Raw genomic sequence first — 13654 nt, 5'->3', positions numbered from 1 at the left:
TATGATCAACCTTGGCAGCATATTACAAAGCAGAGACGTTACTTTGCCAACAAAGGTCTGTATAGTCAAAGCTCTGGTTTTTCCAGTAGTCATGTATGGATGTGCGAATTGGCTCATAAAGAAAGCTGAGTGACGACAAATTGATGCTTTTGAACTATGTTGTTGGAGAAGACTCTTGAGAGTCCCTTGAACTGCAAGGCGATCAAACCAGTCCATCCTAAAGGAAATCAGTCCTGTATATTTGTTGGAAAGACTGATACTGAAGCTCCCAATACTTTGGCCATCTGATGGGAAGAACTGACTCATTGGAAAAGACCTCTGATGCTGGGAAAGATTGAAGGCAGGAAGTGAAGGGGACAACAGAGGATGAGATGGTTGGATGGCATCACCGATTCAGTGGACATGAGTTTGAGCAAGCTCCAGGAGTTGATGATGGACAGGGAAGCCAGGCGTGCTGCAGTCCATGGGGTTGCAAAGAGTCGGATATGAAAGAGCGACTGAACTGAACTTCTATTGGTCCAGGCTTTCACTGGAATTATTCTCAAGTTTTGCTATCAATTACGATGTTTGCTTTTTGTTTTTGATAGATAGCCAGCAAACTTCTATTTTGCTACCTTGCTTGAATTTTTATTATGGAGAGTAAATTTTATAAATTATTTTTATCTGTTGGGATATTTTGTGTTTTTATTTTATTATAACTGTTTTCTTGCATCACTTAATGGTCCAGTGTTGAATCATCCTTGCATTTCTGGATGAACTCTGCTTAATTTTGATTAAAAAAAATACAATGTTGAAATATAATATTTTAAGATATTTGCATATATGTTCCTAGGTGAATTTGGCCTCTAATTTACTTTCTTTGTATCTTTCTGGTTTGGTATCAAAGTTTTAAAGCTACAGAATTTTTTCTATGGAGTCTAGTTTTTATTTCTTTACAGACTTTACCTTAGCATTTTTCAAAATTTTACCTGATATCTTCCTTCTCTGCAGCTTTATTAGGCTCTTTGTTGTTCAGTCACTAAGTCATGTCTGATTCTTTGCGGCCCTATGAAGTACAGCATGCCAGTCTCCCCTGTCCTTCAGTATCTCCTGGAGTTTGCTCAGATTTATGTTCATTGAGTCAGTGATGCTATCTAACCATCTCATCCTCTGCTGCCCTCTTCTCCTCTTGCCTTCAATCTTTCCTGACATCAGGGTCATTTTCAGTGAGTTGGCTCTTGGCATCAGGTGGCCAAAGTAGTAGAGCTTCAGCTTCAGCATCAGTCCTTCCAATGAATATTCAGGATTGATTTCCTTTATTATTGACTGGTTTGATCTCCTTGTAGTCCAGGGTTCTCTCAAAAGTCTTCTCCAGCACTACAATGCAAAAGCATGTATTCTTCGGTCCTCAGCTTTCTTTATGGTCCAGCTCTTACCGACGTACATGACTACTGGGAAAACTTTAGGTTTAACTATATGGACCTTTGTCAGCAAAGTGATGTCTCTGCTTTTTAATATGATGTTTAGGTTGGTCATGGCTTTCCTTCCAAGGAGCAAGTGTCTTTTAATTTCATGGGTGCAGTCACCATCCACAGTGATTTTGGAGCCTGAGAAAAGAAAATCTATCACTGTTTCCACTTTTTCCCCATCTATTTGCCATGAAGCGATGGGACCACATGCCATGATCTTCGTTTTCTGAATGTTGAGCTTTATGCCAACGTTTTTACTCTCCTCTTTCACTTCCATCAAGAGGCTCTTTAGTTCCTCTTCACTTTCTGCCATTAGAGTGGTATCATCTGCATATCTGAGGTTATTGATATTTCACCCAGCAATCTTGATTCCAGCTTGTGTTTCAGTCAGCCCAGCATTTCGCATGATGTACTCTGGCATAGAAGTTAAATAAGCAGGGTGACAATATATGGCCTGACATACTTCTTTCCCAATTTGGAACCAGTCCATTGTTCCATGTCTGGTTCTAACTTCTTGACCTATGTACAGATTTTTCAGGAGACAGGTGAGGTGGTCTGATATTCCAATGTCTTTAAGAGTACTCCAGAGTTTGTTGTGATCCACACAATCAAAGGCTTTAGCGTAGTCATTGAAGCAGAAATAGATGTTTTTCTGGAATTCCTTTGCTTTCTCCACGATCCAGCAGATGTTGGCAATTTGATCTCTGGTTCCTCTGAATTTTCTAAACCCACCTTGAACATCTGAAAGTTCTTGGTTCACATACTACTGAAGCCTGGTTTGAAGGATTTTGAGCGTGATCTTACTACCATGTGAAATGAGTGCGTTTGTACAGTCGTTTGAACATCTTTGGCATTGCCCTTCTTTGGGATTGAATCTGGGTTCAAATGTTCAGATTAATGTATGTATATGTATTCTCCTGTTCAGCAGCTACAGTGTTTGTGCTTGGTACCCACAGTGCCCAATCTGAGGATTCATGTCTTTATTTCAGGTAAACTCTCACCAATCCTGTTTTTAAATATTGTGTGAGCACTATTCTTTTTCCATCTCTTCTAGAATTCCTATTAAACATATCATGGGTAGTTCTGCTACAAGTAATGGTGTCTGACTTTCTGTGCTTTGGACTATAGACACAGTTATTCTGTAGTTGACAGGAAGTCTAGAGATATGCTAACTCAACATTGTCATCGGGGGACCTACATTTTTGGGGGCTTCCTTTTTGTGTCAGCTTTCTGACAGTTTCAGTCATCCCTGTCTTACTCTTGCTCCCTCAGAAGGAATCTCTTTTTTTTGCTCGGGCTGCTTTCAAGATTACTCCCCCCCCCCAACTTTTTTCCCAGCAGTTATACTTTGTTGGGCTTTAATGTATTTTTAATTATATTGTTTTTAATGGAATTCATAGATAACTTGAATCTGCCTTAATGTCTTTCATTGATTTTAGGAAAGGCTCAAGCATTACCTCTTTAAATATCACTTCCGCTCATCGTCTTTTCACTTCTCTGGCTCTAATTATATATATGTGCTCTATTTTTCACTATACTCCCCATGTCTTACACTCTTCTGTATGTGTCCTTTTGTTACTCATGCCTCATTCTGGGTATTTTCTTCTGAGCACTCTTCTAGTCCACTGCTGTTTTTCTTTCAGTCATCTAATCTGATATTAAATGAGTCAGTCATTGAGTTCATAGTTTTAGGTACTTTATTATTTTTTTTTTTTTAGTTTTAGGATTTTCATTTGATCCAGCTTTAGAGTTTCTATTCCCTGCTGAAATTCCCAATCTTGCCTTTTTTTTTCCCTTGAGTATTTGTGGCATAGTTGTTTAAAGTCTCTGCCTCATAATTCCATTATCTGAATATATATCATTTTTATTGTCTGACATTGCTCTTTTTTTTTTTTAACATGTAGTTTTGTCATATTAGAGGCTCAGTTATTTTTAAGTCCCAGTCTGAAGTGTGGGCATTACCTTGTCCCTCCTCTTTGGGCTTCTGAACTCTAGTTTTTGTCTCCTTAGCTCAAAGAAGCTTTAAAAAGCTCTGCTCAGCTTCTCATACTGTCAGCCATCTCTGGAACTGGCCCCCATCCCTTGAGAAACATCTAAAATGGGCTCTCTAGCTTTTCTGATAGTTTTCTGTGGAAGGGTTCATCTGGTTCCTTAGAATGCCATACTTGAAGTAGAATTCCCCAAGTTCTGTATTTCTCCTCTGTTCTTTTTTGTACAACAGCTAATTTTCTTTTTGCCTCATAGTTACAAGATCCTTGTGTCTGTGGGCATTGTGTATAAGAGTTCTAATGAAATTTTTTCATACTTACATTTTTTTTCACTTTTTATTTTACAGATGTTATGACTTCATTTATATCTTTGACTTTTTTAATCAATTCATTCAATCTTTAATTCTTATTCTCATCTCTTCGACCATTCTAAACATATTTAAAATCTTTGTTGTTATATAAACTAAGTTTTCCTTGAATGACCTTTAATTCTTATTGTTGATTTTTGTTACTTTGGTGTCCTAGTGTTTTTATTTCTTCTTGTATATAGTTTTGAATATTTTTAATGTGACCATTTTGAGTAGGAATTTGTGAGTTCTGTTGTCTCACCTTTCCCTTCTATATTCAGTACTCTGTGCCTGGTAGGTTTCTTTCCTGCGTCTACCTCCCTCTCAACACCCACTCCCCATGTAAGAATCTGGTATAAAAATGGTAGCTTAGATTAAGGATATCACAGATTAAGTCACTGAGTCAGTTGTTAACTTGTTTCATTTCCTGGGTTTGAGGCTTTATCAGAATCTCCCCTTTCAATGCTTTATCAGAGTCTCTCCACCTGCAGTGCAGGAGACCCAGGTTCAATTCCTGGGTCGGGAAGATCTGCTGGAGAAGGAATAGGCTACCCACTCCAGTATTCTTGGGCTTCCCTTGTGGCTCAGCTGGTAAAGAATCCGCCTGCAATGCGGGAGACCTGGATTCAGTCCCTGAGTTGGGAAAATCGCCTGGAGAAAGGAAATGCTACCCACTCCAGTATTCTAGCCTAGAGAATGGGTCACAAAGAGTCAGACACGACTGAGCGACTTTCACTTTCTTTCCCCCGTCTTAGTTCCGTAACTTTCTAAAACTCGTAATCTGTTGTTAGCAAATTTTCTAATCATTTTTACCACTGTAAGCAAATTTTTATGAACCAAGGTGGCTCTTCCTAGTGCCTAGCCTCAATGAAGTAGTTTCATTTGAGTGGAACACTTACACACTGAGCTGCTTCATCCAAACCTGGGTGTACTACACTATTTGGTAGTCCACTGACCCTTTTTGTAGTTTTGTTTCTTTTTTTAATGATGTGATTCAGTCTGAGGTAAAAAACTTCCCTGATGATTTATGCTTGCCAAAACCTTTCGATTAGACCTTTCGATGCAGACTTTAGTTTGGAAATACAGAAGATGGGGTACAAGTTAAACAACATTTAGGGGAAACACAAGTTCAGAACGTGGGACATTCATTAAGGAAACTGGCTGGACTCTTCTGAAAGTCCAAGACATTATTGTTGTTTTTAGATGAGAATGAGGACACAACCAACCAAATGCAATGTGTGAGACATAATTGAATTTTTGTCTCCCCCCCAAAAAAATATATAAACGACGTTTTGACTTTTACAACTCAATGATAAAGACTAACAGCCTATTTTTTTTTTAATGGGCACAGTATGTGAATAGACATTTCTCCAAAGAAGATTTTAAAACTGGTCAGTAAGCATATGAAAAGAGATTCTATCATTAACCATTAGGGAAATGCAAATCAAATGCACAGTGACATACCATTTCACACTCACTACGATGGCTTTTGTAAAAAAATGGCAGATAATGACAGGTGTTGACAGAATGTAGAGAAATTGAAACCCTCATGTACCGCTGGTGAGCATGTAAAATGGTACAGTTGCCTTGGAAGACAGTTTGGCAGTTGTCAGAAAGGTTAAACACAGTGTTACCATATGACGCAGGAATATCATTCTAGTTATAATAGCCCCAAGGCAGAAACAACCAATCTATGGATAAATACAATTCAGTAATAAAAAGGAGTCATGAAATTAAAAGGCACTTACTCCTTGGAAGGAAAGTTATGACCAACCTAGACAGCATATTAAAAAGTAGAAACATTACTTTGCCAGCAAAGGTCTGTCTAGTCAAGGCTATGGTTTTTCCAATAGTCATGTATGGATGTGAGAGTTGGACTGTGAATAAAGCTGAGCGCTGAAGAATTAATGCTTTTGAACTGTGGTGTTGGAGAAGACTCTTGAGAGTCCCTTGGATTGCAAGGAGATCCAACCAGTCCATCCTAAAGGAGATCAGTCCTGGGTGTTGACTGGAAGGACTGATGTTAAAGCTGAAACTCCCATAGTTTGGCCACCTGATGCAAAGAGCTGACTCATTGGAGAAGACCCTGATGCTGGGAAAGATTGAGGGCAAGAGGAGAAAAGTACGACAGAGGATGAGATGGTTGGATGGCATCACTGACTCAATGGACATGAGTTTGGGTAAACTCTGGGAGTTGGTGATGGACAGGGAGGCTTGGCGTGCTGCAGTCCATGGGGTCACAAAGAGTTGGACACTGCTGAGCTGAACTGAAGGTACTAATACATTCTACAGCATGGATGAACCTTCAAAACATTAAGTGAAAGAAGCCGGTCACAAAATGCTACATATTGTATGTTTCATTTACAGTAGATCCTCCTTATTTGCAGATTCCCTATTTACAAACTCTCCTACTCACTGAAATTTATTTGTAAGTCTGAAATCAGTACTTGAGCCATTTTCATAATCTTTTCAGACACACAGAGCAGTGAAATATCTGAGTCATCTATTTGCTGAGGCTAAACAGAACACAACACTCTGGCTTCTTGTTTCAGCTCACATACTGTAAACAGGTGTCTTTCAAAATCTATTAAGTGCCAGCCACATTTTTGACACTTTTCTTGATTTCACAGTCTTAAACTGACCCATAAGCATAGTACTGAAGTGCTGTCTAGTATTCTTAGGAAGCTTTTATGGAAAAAATATTAGCATTAGATAAACTTTTTTCAGACTTGAGTTGTGCTTTAGGCCAGGAGTTCATTATTAATGAGTCAACAATATAATTAAAGTAGTTATATAACAGAAACATATAAGTATAAAACAAGTATATGTGTTGATCAGATGAAATGTTTTGACCAGAAGCTTGAAGGAACCTAACTCATTTACTTCTTGAGCAGTGTTTGGTACTTGCTAATTCAGTGTTTTCAGCTTTATGGGAACATAAGTATGACAGGGGATCAACTATATATGAAATGTCCAAAGAAAGCAAACCTATAGCTAGACAGTAGATTAGTGATTACCCAGGATTAGAGGAGAGTAAGAAACAGGGAGTGACTGTTAATGAATATGGGATTTCGATTTGGGATGATGAAAATTTTCTGAAATTGCGTATAGTGATAGTTGTACACCTCTGTGAATATATGAAAAATCTTGCTTTTTACACTTTAAATGGGTGAATTTTATGGTATAAGAATTATATATCAATAAAGCTATTTAGACAAAGATAATTGAGAGTAATGGATATGTTTTGAATTATCTATTGAGTAACAAGAGAATACTGATTTGTTAATTTTCAAAGATGGGAAAACAGTATTACTGTTTTGTATGAAGTATCTTTGTTGTTAGGAAATGCCCGGAGAGATATTTAGGAGTAATTTATTCGGTCTGCAGGTTAATTTCAAATAGTTCAAGAATTTTTAAAATACTGTAGAGCGAGAAAGAGAAAGCAAGTGTGGCAAAATGATAGCAGTTGTTGAATCTAGATGAAAGGTATGTGGATATTCATTGTACTTTTCTTTCCTGTTTGAAACTTTTCAAGGTGGTGGGGGAGACTTTTTGCTCTTTCAGCACTATGGAAAAATGTTTTGTTCTTCTAACCATAGGCTTCTTTAGTTATGCTTGTTGTAACATAAAGCAAAACCATATATACCCACTGAATGTATCTGTGTACGCCAGAAACAGAGACGAGGGAATTCCCTGATGGTCCAGTGGTCAGGACTCCAAACGCTCACTGCTGAGGGCCCAGTTTCAGTCCCTGATTGGGGAACTAAAATCCCACAATCCAAGCAGGGCAGCCAAAAACAACAACAAAGAAGAGTAAGAGTAATATGCTACATTTCATATGTAGTATATGAAATTATGAAACAATACAAGGATATATAAAGAAAATCTATATTAATAGTCTGTGTGATTCTTGTTTATGAAATACTTATTAAGGAAAGACTCCACATAGAGTTTGTATGTGTGCATATGTACTCAGTTTGGTTTTAATACAGGCAGATTCTTTACCACTGAGCCACCTGGTAAACCCTATAGTGTTTGTATCAGTACCTATTTATATGCTAAGCTCTATAGTAGGTGATGGAGAACCAAGGATAACTCCTGTGCCTTTGAGGAGTTCACTGTTTACAGGAAGAGTCAGATGCTTAAGTAAATGTAAGATACTGTAGAATCCACCTGCCAAGGCAGAAGATGCAGGTTTGATCCCTGGGTTGGGAAGATCCCCTGAAAAAGGAAATGACAATCCACTCTAATATTCTTGCCTGGGAAATCCCACAGACAGAGGATCCTGTCCATGGGGTCGCTAAAGAATCATATGCAACTTAGTGACTAAACAGCAACAACTGTATAAAATATGGATAAAGAATTATAGGAAGTACTTTTGATGATGGCAGAATAAGTAATTTAGGGGAAAAAAGTAATTGAGGACAAGTTGAAAGGTAAGCAGAATATAAAAACATCTGCTAGAAGGCATTTTAGAGCAAAAAAGAAAGTAAAGATTTATGGAGCTTAGATTCAGGAAAGCTGAAAATTCATAAAAGTGAACGTGGCCTTTGGACGCAGTTTTTCCACATAAGCTTCTGCTGATTTCAGAAAAAGTAGCTTAGATAATGAAGCTAGTAGAATAGCACTTTTTTGAAGCATGGTTGGAGTTCAGATGCCCTGCAACAGGAGATACTGATAAATTACCCATGCATTTATGTTAGACCCTGAAAAGATACATCTAGATATAAGGATATAAAAGGAGTAGACAGGCCCTGATAGAAACAGACGCCCAGCTTTAAATCATCAATTCCTGAAATTAAAAAGGACATTATGAATTGATAGTGGCCTTAGAAGCATGCCTGAACCAAACTAAAGGATAGTTCAGAAAACACTATCCAGGTATATACTACTGTATATAACATAGATAAACAACAACAAGGACCTACTGTATATAGCACAGGGAGCTAATGTACAGGGAACTACATTCACTATCTTGTAATAACCTATAATAGAAAAAAATCTGGAAAAGAATGTATATGTTCAGTTACGTATATGTATGTGCACTTATTTTGTTGTTCAGTCACTCAGTCGTGTCTGACTCTTGTGACCCCATGAACTGCAGCACGCCAGATTTCCCTGTCCTTATTATCTTCCAGAGTTTGCTCAAACTCATGTGCACTGAGTTGGTGATGTCATCCAATCATCTCATTCTCTGTCGTCCCCTTCTCCTCTTGGCTTCAATCTTTCCCAGCATCAGGGTCTTATTCCAGTGAGTCAGCTCTTCCCATCAGGTGGCCATAGTATTGGAGCTTCATTTTCAGCATCAGTCCTTCCAATGAATATTCAGGGTTGATTTTCTTTAGGATTTGACTGATTTGATCTCGTTTGCTATCCAAGGGACTTTGAAGAGTCTTCTCCAGCACCACAGTTCAAAAGCATCGATTCTTCAGTGCTCAGCCTTCTTTATGTCCCAACTGTCACATCCATACATGACTACTGGAAAAACCATAGCTTTGATTGTACATGTATATATATATAGCTGAATCCCTTTGCTGTATACCTGCAACTAACAAAACATTGTAAATCAACTACATTTCAATTTTTAAAAAGAAACAATATCTAGAATGAAGCACATCTAGATAAGGAGAACATCATCCAGAATCTCAAATTATTGCTACAATAATGATTGCTGATGCACAGAAAAATCAAATAGCCAGACCCAGGAGGACATTATACAACATAAATGTTAGCTAAGTAAACAGCTAGGAAAAAAAAGATTCATAGGGACTCTAGATATTGGCATTATCAAAGAGACTCTTATTTTTTTTTAATATAAATTTATTTTAATTGGAGGCTAATTACTTTACAGTATTGTATTGGTTTTCCCATACATTGACATGAATCCGCCACGGGTGTACATGTGTTCCCCATCCTGAACCCCCCTCCCACCTCCCTCCCCATCCCATCCCTCTGGGTCATCCCAGTGCACCAGCCCCAAGCATCCTGTATCATGCATTGAACCTGGACTGGCGGTTTGTTTCACATATGATAATATACATGTTTCAGTGCCATTCTTCCAAATCATCCCACCCTCGCCCTCTCCCATAGAGTCCAAAAGACTGTTCTATACATCTGTGTCTCAAAGAGACTTTAAATTATGTTTAATATGTTGAGGGCAATAAAAGAAGAATTTTGACAGAGAATTGGAAACTATTAAAAAAGGAAAGGAATTTCTAGAACAAAAATAGCAATCAAGAGTAATAACTTGTTGGGTTAGAAACTGATTAGACACCACAGGTGTGTTCTGTAGCTACTGAGAATCTATGGGGTGGATGCTATTTTTCAAACTATGTACTAGCAGTCCACAACAAGATAGGAAATTTGTACCAGCATGTAGAACATTGACCCTAAACACACTATTTAGTTCAACTGGCATTAAAAGAAAATTTTTATTGGAGTATAATTGATTTCAACGTGGGATAGCTCCTGCCTGCACAGCCACCACTCCTCGGGTGGCTCCTCCCAGCTGCCGCCCCTGGCCTCGAGCTCGGCGTGGCTCCTCAAGGTCACCGCCCCTGGCCTCGGGCGCGAGGTGGCTTCTCCTGGCCGCCCCTGATCTCGGACGCGGGATGTCTCCTCCCGGCTGCCTCTGGCCTCAGACACAGGGTAGCTCTTCCGCCGCCACTGACCTCGGACGCGGGGTAGCTCAGCTCCTCTTGGCCGCCGCCCCTGACCTCGGACTCGGGGTATCTCCTCCCGGCCGCCACTAACCTCGGACACGGGGTAGCTCCTCTTGGCCGCTGCCCCTGACCTGGGACTCGGGGTGTCTCCTCCCGGCCACCGCCCCTGACTTCGGACGTGGGGTAGCTCGTCCCAGCTGCCGCCACTGACCTCGGACGCAGCCCCTGACCTCGGACGCAGGGTAGCTCCTCTCCGCCGTTCCTGTGCCGTCGCAGCCTGGCACTCTAGGCCACTGCCCCTGACCTCGGACGTGGGGTAGCTCCTCTCGGCCCCGCTTAGTGAGCCAGCTCACTAAGATGACTAATATAGAGCCAGACATCTTGGAATGTGAAGTCAAGTGGGACTTAGAAAGCATCAGTATGAACAAAGCTAGTGGAGGTAATGGAATTCCAGTTGAGCTCTTTCAAATCCTGAAAGATGATGCTGTGAAAGTGCTTCACTCAATATGCCAGCAAATTTGGAAAACTCATCAATGGCCACAGGACTGGAAAAGGTCAGTTTTCATTCCAATTCCAAAGAAAGGCAATGCAAAAGAATGCTCAAACTACCGCACAATAGCACTCATCTCACATGCTAGTAAAGTAATGCTCAAAATTCTCCAAACCAGGCTTCAGCAATACGTGAACCGTGAACTTCCTGATGTTCAAGCTGGTTTTAGAAAAGGCAGACGAAGCAGAGATTAAATTGCCAACATCTGCTGGATCATGGAAAAAGCAAGAGAATTCCAGAAAAACATCTATTTCTGCTTTATTGACTATGCCAAAGCCGTTGACTGTGTGGATCGCAATAAACTGTGGAATATTCTGAAAGCGATGGGAATACCAGACCACCTAACCTGTCTCTTGAGAAATCTGTATGCAGGTCAGGAAACAACAGTTAGAACTGGACATGGAACAACAGACTGGTTCCACATAGGAAAAGGAGTACGTCAAGGCTGTATATTGTCATCCTGCTTCTTTAACTTCTATGCAGAGTACATCATGAGAAACGCTGGACTGGAAGAAGCACAAGCTGGAATCAAGATTGCAGGGAGAAATATCAATCACCTCAGATATGCAGATGACACCACCCTTATGGCAGAAAGTGAAGAAGAACTAAAGAGCCTCTTGATGAAACTGAAAGGAGAGTGAAAAAGTTGGCTTAAAGCTCAACATTCAGAAAATGAAGATCATGGCATCTGGTCCCATCACTTCATGGGAAATAGATGGGGAAACAGTGGAAAGAGTGTCAGACTTTATTTTTTGGGCTCCAAAATCACTGCAGATGGTGACTGCAGCCATGAAATTAAAAGACACTTACTCCTTGGAAGAAAAGTTATGACCAACCTAGATAGCATATTCAAAAGCAGAGACATTACTTTGCCGACTAAGGTCCGTCTAGTCAAGGCTATGGTTTTTCCAGTAGTCATGTATGGGTGTGAGAGTTGGACTGTGAAGAAGGCTGAGTGCCAAAGAATTGATGCGTTTGAACTGTGGTGTTGGAGAAGACTCTTGAGAGTCCCTTGGACTGCAAGGAGATCCAACCAGTCCATTCTGAAGGAGATCAACCCTGGGATTTCTTTGGAAGGAATGATGCTAAAGCTGAAATTCCAGTACTTTGGCCACCTCATGCGAATAGTTGACTCATTGGAAAAGACTCTGATGCTGGGAGGGATTGGGGGCAGGAGGAGAAGGGGATGATCCAGCATGAGGTTTCTGGATGGCATCATGGACTCAATGGACGTGAGTCTGAGTGAACTCTGGGAGATGGTGATGGACAGGGAGGCCTGGCGTGCTGCGATTCATGGGGTTGCAAAGAGTCGGACACGACTGAGCGACTGAACTGAACTGAACTGATAATTGATTTACAATGTCATGTTTCAAATGTACAGGAAGTGAATCAATTATGCATATACAAGTATCCACTGTTTTATATTCTTTTCCCATATAGGCCATTACAGGGTACTGAGTAGAGTTCCCTGTGCTATACATTAGGTTCTTATTAGTTATTGATTTTATATATATTAGGTTGGTGTGAAAGTAATTGTGGTTTTTGCATTGTTGAAATTTGCCATTTGATATTGGAACCACTAGGCTTCCCAGGTGGTGCCAGTGGTAAAGAATCTACTTGCCAGTTCGGGAGACACTAGAGATACAGTTTCGATCCCTGGGTCAGGAATATCCTCCACTTAGAACCACCACTGCCCTGTACATTCCTTAAAAGTAGAAAAGGAACTACTAGGTCTATAGCCTATAGCAAACATAATAATCGGCAGTGCCATCTTAAAAATTCTCCCTTTGAGACTGGGAATGAGACTAGGATGCCTTTTATCATTCCGTTTATTCAAGATTGTACTGCAAGTCCTAGATGCAATGCTTAGTAATCAAAGCTATAAGAATTGAAAAAAGGAAGAAAACCTATTGTTATTCACATACAGTATGACCACAGATATTTAAAATTCTAGAAAATACAAAAGAATCCAAAATAAGGTTGCTAGAGACAAGGACTATATTTTTTTAATCAATTATTTCTATATAACAGCAACAAAGAGAAATTTTAGAAAGACACCATTTACAATAACATCAAAACCCCCCAAATATATAGAAGTAAATCTAAAGAAAGACCTCCACACAGTAAACTATAAAACACTGAGACTCGGTGGTTATTTAAAAAAAATATTGAGAAAAATCCTTAAGATATAAGTAAATGGAGCATATATTATAATCTTAAGTTTAAACTCAGTATTTTGGAGATGTTGACTACCTGAAATTAATCTATGAATTTAGTGTAATCCCAAATCAGAATCTTAATAGGGCTTTTGCAGGGAGAGCAGTATAGTACTTCAAACTCTGATTCTAAAATGTATCTGGATATTCAATGGGTCAGATAGCCAAGACACTGCTGAAGGTGAAGAATAATGTGGGAAGACTTGTTTTATTGGCTATTAAGAACTATTATAAAACTACAGTAGTTAAGATAGTGCCATTTTAGGTGTAAGGATGGATAGATACCAAGTTGTAACTAACTCTGAGAAAATGGACATACGTCTTTAAAAGAAACCCCAGGTTGAGGATACTACTACTAATGCAAGCACAAGTAAACAAGCAAAAGAGTTTAGTCAGCCATGTTATCTTATCCAGTTTCTTCATAACACAGATTCTAAGCATTT

At 39.5% G+C, this 13654-nt stretch overlaps 1 protein-coding gene across 1 annotated transcript in view; it reads left to right on the top strand.

Moving 5' to 3' along the window:
- PEX13 (peroxisomal biogenesis factor 13) overlaps nucleotides 1-13654 on the top strand; it is a 33664-nt gene that overhangs the window by 7949 nt on the left and 12061 nt on the right. The window lies entirely within an intron of this gene.

Source organism: Capricornis sumatraensis, chromosome 1 (genome assembly GCF_032405125.1).
Source record: "Capricornis sumatraensis isolate serow.1 chromosome 1, serow.2, whole genome shotgun sequence".
Taxonomy (NCBI): Eukaryota; Metazoa; Chordata; class Mammalia; order Artiodactyla; family Bovidae; genus Capricornis; species Capricornis sumatraensis.
Note: the sequence above shows the minus strand (reverse complement) of the source record. Positions and strands in the feature narration are given on the sequence as shown.